Raw genomic sequence first — 17,403 nt, 5'->3', positions numbered from 1 at the left:
TGCGAGTTGTGTTGCTATGAACATCATGTTCAAGTATCTTTTTGGTATGACTTCTTTTCCTCTGTGTAGATATAGTAGTGGGATTGCTCGATCAAATGGTAGATCTTCTTTTAGTTTTTTTAAGGAATCTCCATACTGTTTTCCATAGTAATTGCACTAGTTTACATACCCACCAGCAGTGTAAAAGTGTTACCTTTGTACTACATCCATGCCAACATCTACTATTTTTTGATTTTTTGATTATGGCCATTCTTGCAGGAGTAAGGTGCTATTGCATTGTGGTTTTAATTTGTATCTCCCTGATAATTAGTGATGCTGAGAAGTTTTTCATGTTTTTTAGCCATTTGTATGTCTCCTTTAAAATTTTTTTTTTTCTTTTTTAGTTATACTTGAAGTTCTGGGATACATGTGCAGAATGTGCAGGTTTGTTACATAGGTATACACGTGCCATGGTGGTTTGCTGTACCCACAACCCATCATCTACATTAGGTATTTCTCCTAATGTTATCCCTCCTCTAGCCTCCCACCCACTGACAGGCCCTAGTGTTTGATGTTCCCCTCCCTGTGTCCATGTGTTCTCATTGTTGAACTCCCACTTATGAGTGAGAACATGCAGTGTTTCGTTTTCTGTTCTTGTGTTAGTTTGCTAAGAATGATGGTTTCTGTCTTCATGTCCCTGCAAAGGATATGAACTCATTCTTTTTTATGACTGCATAGTATTCCATGGTGTATATGTGCCACATTTTCTTTATCCAGCCTAACATTGATGGGCATTTGGGTTGGTTCCAAGTCTTTGCTATTGTGAACAGTGCTGCAATAAACATGCCTGTGCCTGTGTCTTTATAGTAGAATGATTTATAATCCTTTGGGTACATACTTCTTTTGAGAATTGTCTATTCATGTTCTTAGCCCACTTTCTGTTGGGATCGTTTGTTTTTTTTCCTTGATGATTTGAGTTCCTTGTAGATTCTGGGTATTAGTCATTTGTTAGATGCATAGTTTGTGAAGATTTTTACAAACTGTTTACTCTGCTGAGTATTTCTTTTGCTCTGTTTACTTTCTTTCTGTTTTCTCTTCATTATTTCTTTTTCTGTGCAGAAGATTTTTAATTTAAGTCACATTTACTTACCTTTGCTTTTGTTGCATTTGTTCTGGGGTTCTTGGTCATGAAGTCTTTGCCTAAACAAATGTCTACAAGCGTTTTTCCAATGTTATCTTCTAGTATTTTTATGATTTCAGGTCTTAGATTTAAGTCTTTGACCCATGTTGAGTTGATTTTCATATAAGGTGAGAGATGAGGATCCAGCTTCATTCTCCTACATGTAGCTTGCCAATTATCCCAGCACCATTTGTTGAAGAGAGTGTCCTTTCCCCACTTTATGTTTCTGTTTGCTTTGTTGAAGATCAGTTTACTGTAAGTATATTGCTTTATTTCTGGGTTCTCTATTCTGTTTCCTTGGTCTATGTGCCTATTTTTATATCAGTATCATGCTATTTTAATGACTGTAGCCTTACAGTATAGTTTAAAGTCAGGATGTGATGCCTCCAGATTTGTTCTTTCTGCTTTGTCTTGCTTTGGCTATGCAGTCTCTTTTCTGGTTCTATATGAATTTTAGGATTGTTTTCTCTAAAACAATCTTTCTGTGAAGAATGACGGTGGTTTTTGATGGGAATTGCATTGAATTTGTAGATTACTTTTGACAGCATGGTCATTTTCACAATATTGATTCTTGCTATCCCAGTCAGTGTTGTATCTTCACTAAGTCTTGTGAAGTGTCTTTCCATAGGTCTTCAGAAGTCTGTTGGTAGATTTAGGTATCCAAACTCATTGTACACCTTTGCTGCTTTTACCACTGCTGTGTTATAATATAGATTGGTTTTCACCCATGTTTCCTGGTTCATAACAGATATAGCCCTTGTTACAGTCTTTTATTATAATGTTGAATGTATTGGGTCTCAGGGACAGGCCTCAAGAAACAGAATCTCTCTCCTGTTTTCCTCTCACCTGCTCCAAGGCAGGACTCTAATCTTCCCCCACCTTTCTGATTGTGAGTCTTAAGACCTTTGGAAAGAGTCCTGCCCTGTACACTTAGGGGAGGAATGCTGACATCATGAAGCTTCATAAGAACCCAAGAGACTCAGTTCAGAGAGCTTCAGCATATCTGAATGTGTGGAGATTCCTGGAGGGTGACGCACCTGGGGAGGGCATGAAAGCCCCATGTCCCTTTCCCTATCCCTTGCTGTACACATCTCTTTATTTGTATCCTTTAAAATATCCTCCTTAATAAACCAGTAAACATAAGCAAGTGTTCCCCTGAGTTTTGTGAACCCCTCTACCAAATTAATTGGACCCACAGAGGGGACTGTGGGAACTCCAACTTGAAGCCAGTTGGTCAGAAGTTCTGGAGGTCCAGACTTGGGACTAGGGGAAAGAAAGGGGTTCTCTTGTGAGGCTGAGCTCAACCTGTGGGATCTGACACTATCTCCAACTAGGTAGTGTTAGAACTGAATTGAAGAACACCCAGCTTTTTTCTGCTGTATGGTGTGTGGGGGACAATCTCCTATAACTTTAGTCACAGAAGTCTTCTTCTATGTTGATAATTGTTGTGATGGTGTGAAAGCAGAAGAAAAACACTGGGGGAGAGAATTTTTTCCCTGCACAACTACTGATTCTCAAATTCTCATAAAATAAAATCAGAAATAAATTACAATAATGGATAAATCTAATGCTCATTTATTTTAAAATATGCCCCAGAGTCCTAGCATACACGATGCCATATATCATACTTGTAACTGAACTTGCAGCTTGACTGCAGGTCCTTAGATCCAGTGTAAATATCCTCCTAAGCTCAGGTATTGTGTGACTCTAATTTCTTGCTTCATTACTTTAAACCAGATATGTCCTAAAGCCTCAACTAGCAGGTCATAAATATATATGGTAAAATTTTTTTTTATGGTGCATCTTTATCTTAAATATGGAATGATGGAAAACTTTATGAATAAGATAATTAGATCTTTGAGGTTTAGTGAAGCTGATTCAAAAGATTTTAAAGATTTTGAGCTTTAGCCACATACTTCCAAGAGGAGTTGTTGTAACTGCCCCATCCTGTTTTTCAAGTTCAGTGTCTTTTCTTCTTCATATGACATACATAATTTAAAAGGCAATTATTGCCAAATTTAACTTTAATGTCATTTTTCTTTTGTGTGGCAACATTAATCTTATTCCAGATTCTTATTCTTATGCTTTCCTTCTGGACTTTCACATCATTCCTCTCTTATCATATTCTTCCCAATGATCTTCTGTAGGTGTCCTTTAAAAGTCCAAGCTCATCGTTCCCATTGGATTTCCCTATTTGTCTTTTTTATATTTACCCCAATGTTTCTCTCATTTTCTTTTTGTTAACTGAATTATTTTTTCCTTTTTCTTTGAAGAGTTTCTTAATCTTGAATTACTTTCTCTTTTGGTGTCTCAGGTCATGAGTTCAGATGTACTTTCTCAAGTACTTTTCTTTAAAAAAAAAAAATTGTCTAAAGTCAGGTACAGAGTTAGCATTAGAGTAAATTATTTCTGTATTTACTTCACACAGAAATAGCATTGTGCTATTTCTGTATGAAGTAAATAGAATGTTTCAAAGAAAGGAGCAAGATGAAGCTAGAGTAAATGTTGTCATTGCCTAATTGCTACACATAATATTTTCTTGATTGGTTTAGCACAGGGTTTTTATAGAAAACAGTGTTTTCTCTGATTTTTAATTCTATTTGTGAAATATATTAACAGATGAAAGCAGCAACAGAATGACCTCCAATATGGAAAAATATCAGGGATTCTGGATTCCTGGGAGTAGTAAAATGTTTGAATTATTTAAGGTTTTATGTATAATAAGTAGATTATATATACTTTGAGATTTTTGACAGCTGATTCAGGTCAAAGGGTTACACAAGCAAGTTCTGGAATATTAAAGCTTGAAGGATTTCTAGAGTTCATATAAGAACAAAATCTTCTCTAGATAGGAAAAACTAAGAGACCATTTACAAAAATGCCAGATTAATTCCAGGTGTCAGTTTATTATAACTAGGTAGTTTGTGCCTTTCAATCAAACTCTATACTTTATTTTTATAAAATAAGGTGATTGTTATGAAATAAAGAATTTATGCGTTTGACTTCCAGTTTACCAAAATACAGGTTGATCAAGCAAAGCTAGGTTTATTCCTACCACCATCAGGGGAACACCATTTTGACAGCCTTAAAACTTTCTCCAAAGGGGTATAGTGGTCAAGAAGGATATTTATAGGGTGTAATGGCCTGAGCTAGAAATTTAAAGCCCAGTTTAAAAGCAAGAGCTGATCAGGATTTAACAGATTTTATCACATAATAGCTTGGACTTCTGAGCACAGTAAGGGAAGAGTCTTCAAATAGTAGAAGCTGTTAGTCTTGATAAGTTAGCTTTTTTTTTTTTTGTTTTGTTCACAAACATATTCTTAGTGTAAATATTCCTTGAAGCAAGTAGCTAAATTATTTTTGCTTAATTCCAGTGTTTTTCAGCATAGAAATGGTAAAGTATACCCGGTCCCAATATAATTTAACACAGAGACCAAATTATATTTATTTTAGTTCTCACTACATTCTCGAGAGTTGCTGTACTCCGGTAGTTCTCAAGCTGAGCTACACATCAGAATCATGTATGCCACTCTAAATATTTACAGGCATAAAGCCTCCCCTGAAGACATTCATTCAGTAAGAAAGGCTTCTGTATGCTTACAAATCTCCATACTTTAATAAGAAACCAGAATTGAGAATTTCCAGATTTTGCATAAACTTTAGGCATGGCTTAGAGTTAACTCATGGGTCATGGAGGCAACCCAGCCACTATAGAGTGTGCTAGCATGGCCAAGTCCATTAGGTGCGAACATCCATAAATTTGAAGATACATTTACAAGTAGTAAGAGAAGTACCAACACTTATCACAGTCTTATCCAACTGGCCTGTGGTTCTCCCACTGGCACAGCAAAGCCAAATGCTGACATCGAGATAGCAGTGAAAGTGAAGCATTTATTGCAGGGCACCAAGCAAGGGGAATCAGTCAGTTCATGCTTCAGACCTGAACTCCCAGATAGCTTACAGGTAAGGATTTTTTTTTTTTTTTTTTTTTTTTTTTAGATGGATTCTCACTGTGTCGCCCAGACTGGAGTGCAGTGGCGCGATCTCGGCTCACTGCAAGCTCCGACTCCCGGGTTCACGCCATTCTCCTGCCTCAGTAGCTGAGCAGCTGGGACTACAGGCACCCGCCACCATGCCCGGCTAATTTTTTTTTTTTTTTTTTGTATTTTTAGTATAGACGGGGTTTCACTGTGTTAGCCAGGATGGTCTCAATCTCCTGACCTCATGATCCGCCCACCTCAGCCTCCCAAAGTGCTGGGATTACAGGCGTGAGCCACCGCACAGGGCTACAGGTAAGGATTTTTAAAGGCAGGGAGGAAGAGGCTACAGGAAAGGTTATAAATTAATCCATGGAAGGTATACATTGGTTTGACCTGAAAAGGCCAGACATCTCAAAGAGAGGTTAGAAGGATGGGTCATAGATGGATTCAAAGATTTTCTGAATTGCGGTAAGTTAAGGATGTAAAATGTTGCCTAGAACTTGGGATGAGCAGAAAAGAATGTGAGCTCAGGCTGGTGGGCATGACCTCCTCTAGGCCCTGCAGGAGGAAGTTACAAATAAGGGGGTCAGAGTTCAGTGCTTACTTTCCTCTTATCTGAGGTCTACGTGACAGCGGATCTTCTGTTTGGTGGGATCTGGGTTTCTGAAGAACATCTCAGGGACATACGTTAAGGTGTTATCTTCAGTTTCTACAGGGAGCTGAAGCTTTTCTGATTGTAACTTCACTGGCTATTGTTTTAAGCTACTATTTCCTTATTGTTTATTAAGTTGTTCATTTACTTCTCAGAGCTAGCCAGGTGCCTAATATTTCGTTTGAAGCAGCTCAAAATTTTTTATTTCCAGGAGATACTTCAGCTCCAGTAATATATGCTATCACTCACATTCTTTCTTCTAAAAATTCTTTTCTATAATGATAATGAGAAATTACAGGTGGGTGACTTCTGCAATTTACTTTTTAGTAAGCATTACAGAGTTGATATTAATCTAAATATTCCTGTGCAACTATCATTTTGCCCTTTTATAACTAACATTCATCCACTTCTAACATTTTTATGAGCATCTGAAATGATATTTCAGTTTTTCTTCTTTTAGAATCTGATGTATTTCCCCACTCTTGAAGATCAACTACATAAAAATAAATAATAAATAAATACTCCAGACTTTCAGAAACAATACATAAACTATGGTCAAATGCTTTCTTATTGTGTTATTACATAATATCAGCACCTAAAAAATCTGTTGAATTAAAGCTAAGTGACTCGGTTTAATGTCTGAAGTTCTCCATAAACTAGATTTTCACATCCTTTTCTTTGTCGTATGATCTGCAATAGTGAGGCTTAACTTGCTGCATATAGAAACTATTTTCTGCTTATAAATGTTATCCAGGTTGGAACATGTTACACTCTTGTTGGAGGGTATAGTTTTTCAAATCTACAAAGCACTGAGATTTAATTCTGTGAATGAGGGTTGCTAAGGGCCCATTGAGTTCAAATTAATTAGTAAGCATCTAGCATATCTTCTGGGAGGGGAGCTTAAGGCAATTTAGAAGCTGTCTGCCAGAGAACTTGTTGGTTGGGAAAAGACAATTACAGAGTTTTCATTCAGACTACAGGCTTCATGCTGCTGCATAATTGTTGTCTCCTTCTGTTTTGCCAAGAGGAGGGGGAAGAAATGTGGATGTCAGGGGAATACAGCAGGGATGCTTGGTGTTCAGCAATCTAATTTAGAATGCTAAAAAGACAACTTAATGCCTACTCTCTGATTAGGATGGACGTGATCAGCTCTCTCCCTAGAGAGAAAAAAATGAAGGAAAGCTACCTTTAAAAAGTTGGGAAGAAGTTCTGGAATTTTGGGAAAAGGCAGGCACAGAAAAGAGATAAGAATGAGTATTATTATAAAAGGTGTTACATTTAAACATAAAAAGAAGAATATGGTTAAAAATTAGTGAAACAGAAGAGTTTCAAAGTCTATTTTTACAAAATATATTTAACTTCTAAATTGTTAAAAAAAATTAGTAATTGTGTTTGGTTATAAATGTCTAAGTATTGTAAAGAAAAAGAAAGCTTTGTTAAAGGCAAAAGAGTGATTTACTAAAGCTTTTGACACCTTATGTAGCAGGCCAGGTCTCACTAATACAGGCCTCCATTACAACTGTCCCTGCACTGACTAACTAGGTTAAACATTAAAAGCTGATTGAGCCAGTGCCCTGATACGAAGGCTGGAATGTGACAAAGCCCACCAAGAGTTTTGCCCAGGTTTTTCCTGGACCTTGAAGCATGAAAAGATAACAAAGGAATTCTTAACAGGACCCTTTAAGGATTAAACAAGTTTTATTGGGAGTCTGAAGAAACTTCCCAGACCTGCACAAACAAGTTTATTAGGGTCTAAAGGAACTCCCAAAACCTTTATGATTTAGTAGGAGAAATGATAAGAGTAATCACCCTAGCATCAAGACCCATTTAGATTAAGTAAACTTACTGAGTCTCCAGAGGAAGGTCTTCCAGACTCAGACCTTAGTTATAGGCTAAAAGAAGTTAATCACTTATGTCTTTAGATGAATGCACACTTAGACATATGGCTTAGAAGGTATATAAGCTCTGGAGAAGTTTGTAATATTGAGTTGGTATGGCAATAATTTCTAGGCCTTCTCCCGTAACCGGTTGCAGAAAATAAAACTTTCTTTCTCCCCAGTTCATCTGCATCTTGTTACTGGGTCGCAAGAAATAGCAGCCCGACCCTCAGTTTTGTCTGGGAACACTTGGACATTCATTGGTGTCTCACTTTTCTGTGAATCCCCCATAATGCCTGTTATAGAGCTTTGTACTTAGTAGAAGCTCAATACACATTCTTTCTTATATATGTACGTGTGTATGTAGGTATGCATGTAAACTTTATATACAATAAAATGTATAAATTAAAACACAATTCTATGTAACCAACACTCCAATCAAGAGATAGAACAATTCCATTACCAAGTAAATTCCTTCCAGTCCCTTTCTTGTCAGTCCTCACTACCCACAGGCAACACCACTGTTCTGATTTCTATGGTCATAGATTAATTTTGCCTGTTTTTGTATGTCATCAAAATGGAGTATAGTATGTTTGGCTTTTTTTGTTCAACAGGTTTTTATATATATCCGGGTTATTGCTTTTATTAGTACATTGCTTCTTAATAATGTTCTATTGAGTAAATGGACCACAATTTGTTTTTCCATTCTCTGTTAACGGACCTCAGTTCATCAGGTTGTGTCTAATTTGGGACTATTTTTAGTAAAGTTTCTATAAATATCCTTATACTATTCTTTTTATGAATGCATGCTTTCACTTCCCTTGGGTAAATGCCTATAATTGTAATTGCTAAGTAGTAGGGTAGATGTATGTTTATAAAATCCTTTGAAGAGTTTGGTACTATTTTACATTCCCACTAGCAGTGCATGAGAATTCCAGTTTTTCCACATCCTTGCCAATGTTTGATGTTGTCAGCTTTTTAAATTTTGTTTCTTCTAGAGGCTATGAAATGATGTCTCATTGTAGTTTCAGTTTGAATACCTATGACGACCAAAGCTAGTGAACATCTTTTCATGTGCTTAGTGGCCATTTAGAAAACTTAGTTTTGTGAAGTGTCTTTTTAAATCCTTTGCTTCTTTTTAATTAGGCTGTTTGTCTTCTTGTTACTGACTTGAAAACATTCTTTATATGCAGGAAACAAGTTTTTCATCAAATATGTGTACTTAGAATATGTTTTTCCAATCTTTGGCCATTCTTTTTTTTATTTTCTTAATACTGGTTTTTGATAAACAGAGATGTTTACTTTTGATGAAGTCTAACATATTATTTTTCTTGTAGTTCTTCCTTATTTTTATTTTTCAGAGACAGGGTCTCATTCCATCTCCCATGCTGGGATGATATGGCACAATCATAGCTTACTCCATCCTCAAACTCCATAACTCAAGTATCCTCCCACCTCAGCCTCCAAAGTATGTGGGCCTACAGGTGCAAGCCACCACAGTCAGCTAATTTTTTTAGTTTTTGTAAAAATAGGGGTCTCTCTTTGTTGCCCAGGCTCGTCTGGAACCCTGGGCCTTAAGCAATTCTCCCTCCTTGACCTAAGTACAGGAATTACAGATGTGCGCCACCATGCCTGGCCTGTAGTTCTTTTTGTATTCTAAGAAAACTTCACCGAACCCATAGTCACATAGTTATTGTCCTATGCTTTGTTTTAAAAGAATATAGCTTCCACTTTTGTCTTTACATTTATGCTTCATACTGAATCAAATTGTGGATTGTATGAGTTAGAGCTATCTACTTATTCTAGAACCATTTGTTGAAGAGATTAATTTATCCTCTGAATTTGGGCCGGTACCTTTGTTGAAAATCAATCAATCATCTTTATTTTTTCTCTTCCATTAATCTATATCTCCATTATTTTGCCAACATCATGCTGTTTTAATTACTGTTGCTTTTCAGTAAGGCTTAAAATCAGAGAATGTGAGTCTTCTAACTCTATTTATCTTTCATTAAAAGTCTTTGTTAGCCTTTTCTAAAGTTTATTTTCTCTGCTGAGATAGCTCATCCCTTTATTTATTATATCCATTTTTTAAAGTCCTGAATATGTCTATAATAGCATTTTGAAAAATACATGTCTGCTAATTCTAACATCTGAGTCATTTCACATTATCTCTTTATTGACAACTCTTTTCTCTAATTATGGGTCATCTTTCCCTGGTTCTTTGCATGACCAGTAATTTTTATTATAGACTAAAAACTGTGGCTGATTCATTGAAGGGAGTGTAGATTGTATTGCTTTTCTTTAAACAGTGTTAAATTTTGCTCTGGCAGGCAGTTAAATCACTAGAAAATAATTTTTATTCTCTTAGTTTGGATTTACTTGCTCTTGGGGTAAGTTTGTTTCAGTTCTTTCTAGTCCTTGGGTATTGTCCTTGTTTCAGTAGGTGTTTCTTACTCATAAGGTATGGTCTTTCCAGGTTTTCCAGTGGAATTCCCATGGTGCTCAGTGAGGTCTGTCTACCCTGGGGGGGTCGGAACTCTAACATCTTGTCCTACAGGTCTTCTGGTATTTTGTTCAGCTCCCAGATCCCCTGCAACCACGCTATGCTACATCTTCTAAACCCTTGTCCTGAATGTGTGCAATTCGGTCCTCAGCCAAGGGCCTACAGGGAATCACCTGCAGACTTCTAGGGTACCTTGTGTGAAGATTCTTCCTCCTTGATTTATACTCCTACCAGTTCTATAATAGCCTCTTCCCCAGTCCTGATCTCTAATCTGTGCCTCTCATTATGTAGTGCTCCATTCACTGTTTGAGCCTCACCTCCCATTGGGCTGTTTGGGAAATGGATCCCAGATGGAAGCTTGAGTGAATGTGGGCTTCTCTCTTTTAATTCCTTTCTCTCAGAAAGTTCTGGACTGCCCATATTCAATGCCTGAAAACAATTGCCTCATATGCTTTGTCCAGTTTTATCGTTTTTAACACTGGGAGAATAAGTCTTTTACCAGTTGCTACATCCTGGAGAGATGAAGTCAATAAACATTTTAAACATTTTAAGGGAATCAATGCTGTATTTGTAAATGGAAACTCCAGAGGAAAGCAACCAAACTTCTATAAACATCCATTGTAAGCACATTTTGTAAAATAGCTCAGTGTCCACTGGACACTGTATTACCAGAAATCAATATTCAGCTTCCTTAAAAATACTTCATTTACCTAAAAACTAAATTTATAATTAAAATTCACCTTTACCTCAAAGACTTAAAGCTCAAAGTTTATCTTCTTTCTCCACAAAGGTTCTCAATACTAATCACTTATGTTGCATTATTTTTATTTTTTTCTTCCTTAGACATCAAAGACTTGCTTTTTATTGCTTTGTTTTCTATATAGGTTGCTTCCGTTTATCCTTGGTTTACAAGTTCCATTAAATCAATTCATTTTGTGTAGCCTGCACTTCATTAAAGAGATGGCCCAGTGTAGAATATTTGTGAAAAGGGCAGCTCTAACTCTTCTTCCATGTCTATGATCAATGTAATAATTTTGAATGCTTCATTAGTCTAGAAGCAAATAGAATCAATTCCCTGTTCTTAACTAATACTGACACTTGGAAAATTCATCATAAGTTTTAATCTGTAGATCTCACCTTTCTGTAGGGTTGAAGACAGATTTTTAAATATCTGCTGAGTGACTTTAACTGGATGTTCTGCCAGCACTAACTCAGAAGTCCAAAACCACAGTTTCCTCTTTCTACTCTCCAATATTTCCTTTCTTCCTATGATTTCCATTACACCCCACCGGATATCCAAATTAGAAACCACAGAATGTTGTTTTTCCTCATCTTCTCACTTACTCCTCACTTGCAATACGATTTATTCACTGTATTTTGGAATATTTTTTATCCATTCTCTTTTTATTCCTATTCGCATAATCCTATTTGAGGCCTTATTACTACTTTCAGCAGGATCATAGCAATAATTTCCTGAATGAATTTATACCTTCCTCCTTTACACACTGCCAGGCTGTTTTTAAAGTAGATTTATAATATCATCTTCTTACACAAAAAATTCTTGCTAGCTTGCTGTCACTTGTGGGAAAAAGACCAACTTTCTGAACATAGCATTTTCACTTTTAACATTTCACTCATACCTCTTTTTCAGGCTCAGTTTCCATTCTGTTTGCTTTTCCTCTCTGTCTGTGATGGCACGTTCTTGGCATGCCTATTATCAGTTCTAAGTTTTGCTACCCAGAACAGGTATTACCCATCACAGTGCACATTGCTGTATTCTGTGAATCTACTATCAATGAATTAATTTGCTGTTTCTCCTCTTACTACAATTTGCTAACCAGGCACTTCCAACCCATTCCTCAACTCTGATTAAACTGATCAACTTAATAATACAAATGCTCTGAAATCTTTGCTGGTATACTTCTACTTCTGCTGTTTTCTTATACCAGAAAAGTCTTCTTTCAATGTGTTCTTCATCCAAGACTTTCATAGTATTTTTTAATGTAACTTGTTTATGTTTTCACTGTTTTCTTCTAAAAATTTTTTATTACATTAATTAGGCTTCATCTGTTTGCCAAGTGATATGCTAAATGCATCATGCATTTTTATTATTTCATGAAATTCTCAAAAGATTACAAGATACTCAATATGGTGTGGTTCTATGTCCCTACCCAAATCTCGTCTTGAATTGTAATCTTCAAGTGTCAGAGGAGGGGCCTGGTGGGAGGTGTTTGGATCATGGGGTGGACTTCCCCCTTGCTATTCCCATGATTGTGAGTTCTCAGGAGATCAGATGGTTTAAAAATGGCACTTTCCCCTTCGCCCTCTCTCTCTCACCTGCTTTTCTGTGGTAAGACAGGCTTGCCTCCCCTTCTACCATGATTATACGTTTCCTGAGATTTCTCTAGCCATGTGGAACTGCGAGTCAATTAAACCCTTTTTCTTAATAAATTACCCAGTATCAGGTAGTTCTTCATAGCAGTGTGATAATGAACCAATACAGTACTCTTTATTGCTTTTTACATCATATTTTATTTAGTTAGGTAAATGTCCTGTATTTACTCCTGGAATAGAGATTCTTCCAGAGCAGGATTCAGGTCAAGTTTATTTTTTTCTCTCCCAAATCACTGTGTCTTGCAATATACAACTGGTTGAACTAAATTTGTCTTCCTCTTTTTCTTGCTACCTTATTGCTTTCTCTCTCTCTTCCCCTGTAATTTTTTCCTCTATTCCTAGTGCATTTACTGTTTGGAGGTTTTTTGGATAATTTTAAAGTTTCCTGAGGTTTCACCAGTCTATGAATACAACCTGTGAAACAAGTTGATAATCACTTTTCACTGGCTCTTATCATCATTGAATTGATGTCACAAATTTCTTTGAATACCCAAGGTGACTCATTAGTTTTTGAATAGTCCTCTTATGTTCTTTGTTATTCTCTGAAGTTTTTTAGGGGCATCTTCCCACTACTGGTGCTTCCAGAATACATTATTTCCTGGCTGTACTCAAACTATATACCTAAAGTATGCATCCTATCCCCCAATGTACTGAAACTAACTGGTATTCTGGGAAGATGAGTGAAGAATATACTTACAATACTTGTTGTGACCTAACTTGTCACTTTTGACACCAAAGTAGAACTGCTTTTACTTTTGAGAAAGTATCCTATTAACACAATTACTCTATCTTCTGCCTAAAACTTCTCCATAGAGTATTATTTATAGACTTTTGTGTTTGCCTTTCCAGCCTCCATTCCACAATTTTCTCCCAATAACCCCCACTTTTAGATGAGCATCAATTATTCAAAAAATTTTCAATATCTTCTGTGTGGGGCTCCACACCTCTGCTACCTGCTTGAGCACCTGACTCAAGCCAAAGCCAGTCGAAACTATCCAACATTATTGTAGTCACACTATCAGTTTCACATGTTAAAATGTGACTTAAGGCAGTCTAACTGGAATAAACCTTTATATTTCCTTGGGGCTACTAGGAAAGAGGCTTGCCATTTCCCGTAGATTTAAAACTACAAAGATGGAGTTTCTGCAGCCATTTTGGCACCAAAATGAAAGTTTTTGTTTAAGAGAAGAAGCCTAAAATGAAGTGAAGCCAAGAAATGGAGAGAGAGAGAGAGAGAGAGAGAGAGAGAGAGAGAGAGAGAGAGAGAGAGAGAGAGAGAGAAATACTAGAAATTGATGATATCTTGTTAACACCTTTGTATAGCTGAATCTAAAACTTGAATTTTTTGTAATGCTGGACAATAAATACCTTTTTGCCCAAGCCAGTTTGGTCTGAATTTCTCTTACTTGTAGCAAAGGAGGCTAACTAAAATGGATTTAGGCATGAATCCACCAGGCCATTCTCTAATATGGAAATCACTGCAACCACAGGGTACAAATTGAAAATGCCATATTAATACCATTTCAGACCATCCGACCGTCTACTCTGAGAAACAGACCGTTTTCTCTGAGATTGGTATTTAACTTAAATCAGACAATTATAAACCTTTTTCCAGGATTCAAAATTGGGGCCAGAGATAATGAGGCAAAGTCACCTCTCATAGCAATATTTTCAGCCATGTGGCACAAGCCTGTCTGATTGAATAAAACCTGGAAGGAGAAGAGAAGCAGAGTCTAGAAACATGTGGACTTTTGAATAAATTCCTTTTCCCCAAGCCAGCTTGAGAACAGATTAAGACAACAAGGAAGTGATTAAGCAAGAATTAAATCCAAGTCTGTTGGATCCCAAGGCATAGTACATCATTACTTTAATACAATGATACTTGCTTATGTTTGCTTAGTGCCTGATATGGTGCTTGGTAAAGTGAATCATTTTTGTTAGATTTGTGTGCTACACTTACATTTGATAAACTGTTTTCTAAAAGATTTACCTAAAACTGTGTAGGAATCCCTGGAACAAATGTCAGTTGGTTATATTTTCTATTACCCACTTTACTGGAGAAGCACCCTGGCTATAAGGATGACATTTATGTCTGTTTCCTGTTGGGAATACCCTTTGGGGCCATATTGCACTCCCTGCACTATATTCAAGGCTACGTTTTCACACTCTTAGTTATATCTCATATATATCTCAGCTGATCCTGCTCTCAGGTAAAATTTCATATATTCAATAGCATCAAGTGATTCTATATTGAGAAGTAAATGCATGATAATGAAAAGGAAAAAAGCTTAGCATGGGAAGAGTCTACCTGCTCTTTTGCAGAGCAGGTAGGCCACACTTTTAATAGAGCAATTTTTTTTTTTTTTTTTTTTTTTTTTTTTTTTAGACGGAGTCTCGCTCTGTCGCCCAGGCTGGAGTGCAGTGGCCGGATCTCAGCTCACTGCAAGCTCCGCCTCCCGGGTTTACGCCATTCTCCTGCCTCAGCCTCCCGAGTAGCTGGGACTACAGGCGCTGCCACCTCGCCCGGCTAGTTTTTTTGTATTTTTTAGTAGAGACGGGGTTTCACCCTGTTAGCCAGGATGGTCTCGATCTCCTGACCTCGTGATCCGCCCATCTCGGCCTCCCAAAGTGCAGAGATTACAGGCTTGAGCCACCGCGCCCGGCCAATAGAGCAATTTTTTAACAAATATGTTTTTCTCATCCATAATTGAAAAAATATCTTTAGTCTGAACTTCCAACACTAGCAGACTCTTAGTGATATGTATCATTTTTATGACCATAACTAGGTCCAGTGATAAGGTATAATTTCTGTAATTTATTTCCTTTGCTGTTTCAGCCTATAATGATCTGGAGAAGAAAATTAAAAAGTTGTATTTACATTAAACTTCTAGCCTTACATGCTCTATTTAAGTTCCCTGGAGAAAGACAAAAAGCTCCTGAAAATGAGTGATTAATGCTTCCAAGAAAGGCTTATTGAGGGGTCAGTTCACAAACAAGCATTTTTATAGAGAGGGTCTAATATAAATTTTTAAAACCTCCTTCTGCCTTGATTTAATCGTTATGGAGTGGGTAAGTAGTGTACTTTTTCCAAGAGGTTTAGACCTAGTTTTTCTTCATTTTTAATAGCAACTTATAAAAAAATCTGAAGAGGAACTGAGTTAAATTTTTAAAATTCTGTATCTCCTGCCATTCTGATTAGTAATCTTCACCCACCTTACCTAAGAGGCAGGGGTGTCTCTAAGGAAATCTTACTCTATTTTTTCTCCATAAGAAGACTAGCAATCAGAGTGCAGGGTCTCTTGGGAGAGCAGGTTAAAGTGGAAAAGCTGATGAGAATCCTCAGGATGGAATTTCTTTCTCAGTGAGCTTCTCAAACATAAATATATTTTGGTTGATAGTTTGGAGTAAGTGTTTAATGGAGCAAAAATTATCAGGGGGAAACATTCTCTAATGAATTTCAATAGATAATACACAGTTTTTTGTATTTCATTTTTTTCTGCCATATCAACTTTCAGTAGGCCTGATGCAAGAGAGAGAACATGAACAAAAAAATGCTAACTTAATTTCACAGAGAACCAAGATATATATGTAGTTTTAGGGGAATGTTCTCATTTCTCATTTTTTAGCAATCAGTGTTAGCTACTTATTTAGCATCCACTTTTTTTGACTTGAGGTATCTCTATTAGAATGACTGAAATGAAATTATAAGGAAGTAGAAGAGCCTTTGAATGTGTTGCAGAAGCTGTATTTATCATCATATTTTTAAGAGGGAATTGAAAAATAAAGATGTGAGGATCATCTTTTACATTCTGCAATCTGAATATCTGAATCTGAAAGCAATTAATTTTTACCTAATTGCGGTTAATTTTGGTTTAGATTGTGAAAATACGTTTTCAAACGAATTCCTTACAATAGTCTATGTTGCAGCATACTGGCTCAACCCTAACCTCTACTATTACAATTTAATACAAAAATACGGACTTGGCAGAAAAATTAAGATAGCATCAAAAAAACAGGCATAGGACTCTTCTTTCACAATGCGCATGTCCCACTGCCCCCACTCCCACTGACTGGATTCAAGCTCTGTTTCTCTCTGGAGACAGAAGGTTGGTATAAAAATCTAAGGGCACACGTTTGATTCCTTCTCTTTCACAACTCCCTGTAAGAATGCTCAGCTGAACTTTATCACAACAGTGCAAGACACAAAAGAACTGAGGGCTTCTCTGGAACCAGAGCAGGTGAGGTGTGGGGAGCCCATCCAACTCCTCACTGCCTGCCTTGTCTCCTTTTCTGGAGCTTGGTCATGAACCTTCACTGCCACCTGTTTACCTGTTGACAATCTCTTCTGGACCCCCAGAATCCTTTAGGAATTTACAAGGACATAAGGACACGATGAAGTCACTCATATGTGTTAATAAGAATTCATATCGATTTCAGTCTAGAAAGAGATGTTAAATATAATAATAACCATAATAGCTAACTCTTGTGTCACTATTACTATGGGTCAAGTAGTATCCTAGCACAAAATTATACATTTTAATAAAGTGTGTGCATTATAATTAATTATAGAGTATGACTAAGGCTGATATGGTTAGCAATTATTCTCTTTTGTGTGTCTTTCTGTGCTATGGAGTCCAGAACGCTAAAATATATTTTCCATACTCTGAAGCCACGGTTTTGGATAAAAGCTAGTTTCTACCAATTAGATGTATTCATATGAGATTTTGAAAGCAAAATAAAACTGAAGCTCTATTTTGCTGCTTCTACAGGCAAACCATGTTGTAGTGATATGGCTATTCATAATAGTTTTTCCTTTGATGCCTGAATTGTTGTAACAA

The 17,403-nt window shown here is 36.7% G+C and overlaps 1 pseudogene; it reads right to left on the bottom strand.

The window, feature by feature from the left end:
* Window positions 1–16,971, bottom strand: part of LOC104663173 — a 94,275-nt pseudogene extending 77,304 nt beyond the window's left edge.
* Window positions 16,972–17,403: the final 432 nt, after the last annotated feature.

The sequence above is a fragment of the Rhinopithecus roxellana genome, chromosome 4 (assembly GCF_007565055.1).
Source record: "Rhinopithecus roxellana isolate Shanxi Qingling chromosome 4, ASM756505v1, whole genome shotgun sequence".
Taxonomy (NCBI): Eukaryota; Metazoa; Chordata; class Mammalia; order Primates; family Cercopithecidae; genus Rhinopithecus; species Rhinopithecus roxellana.
This window is presented reverse-complemented; position numbering and strand designations above follow the sequence as displayed.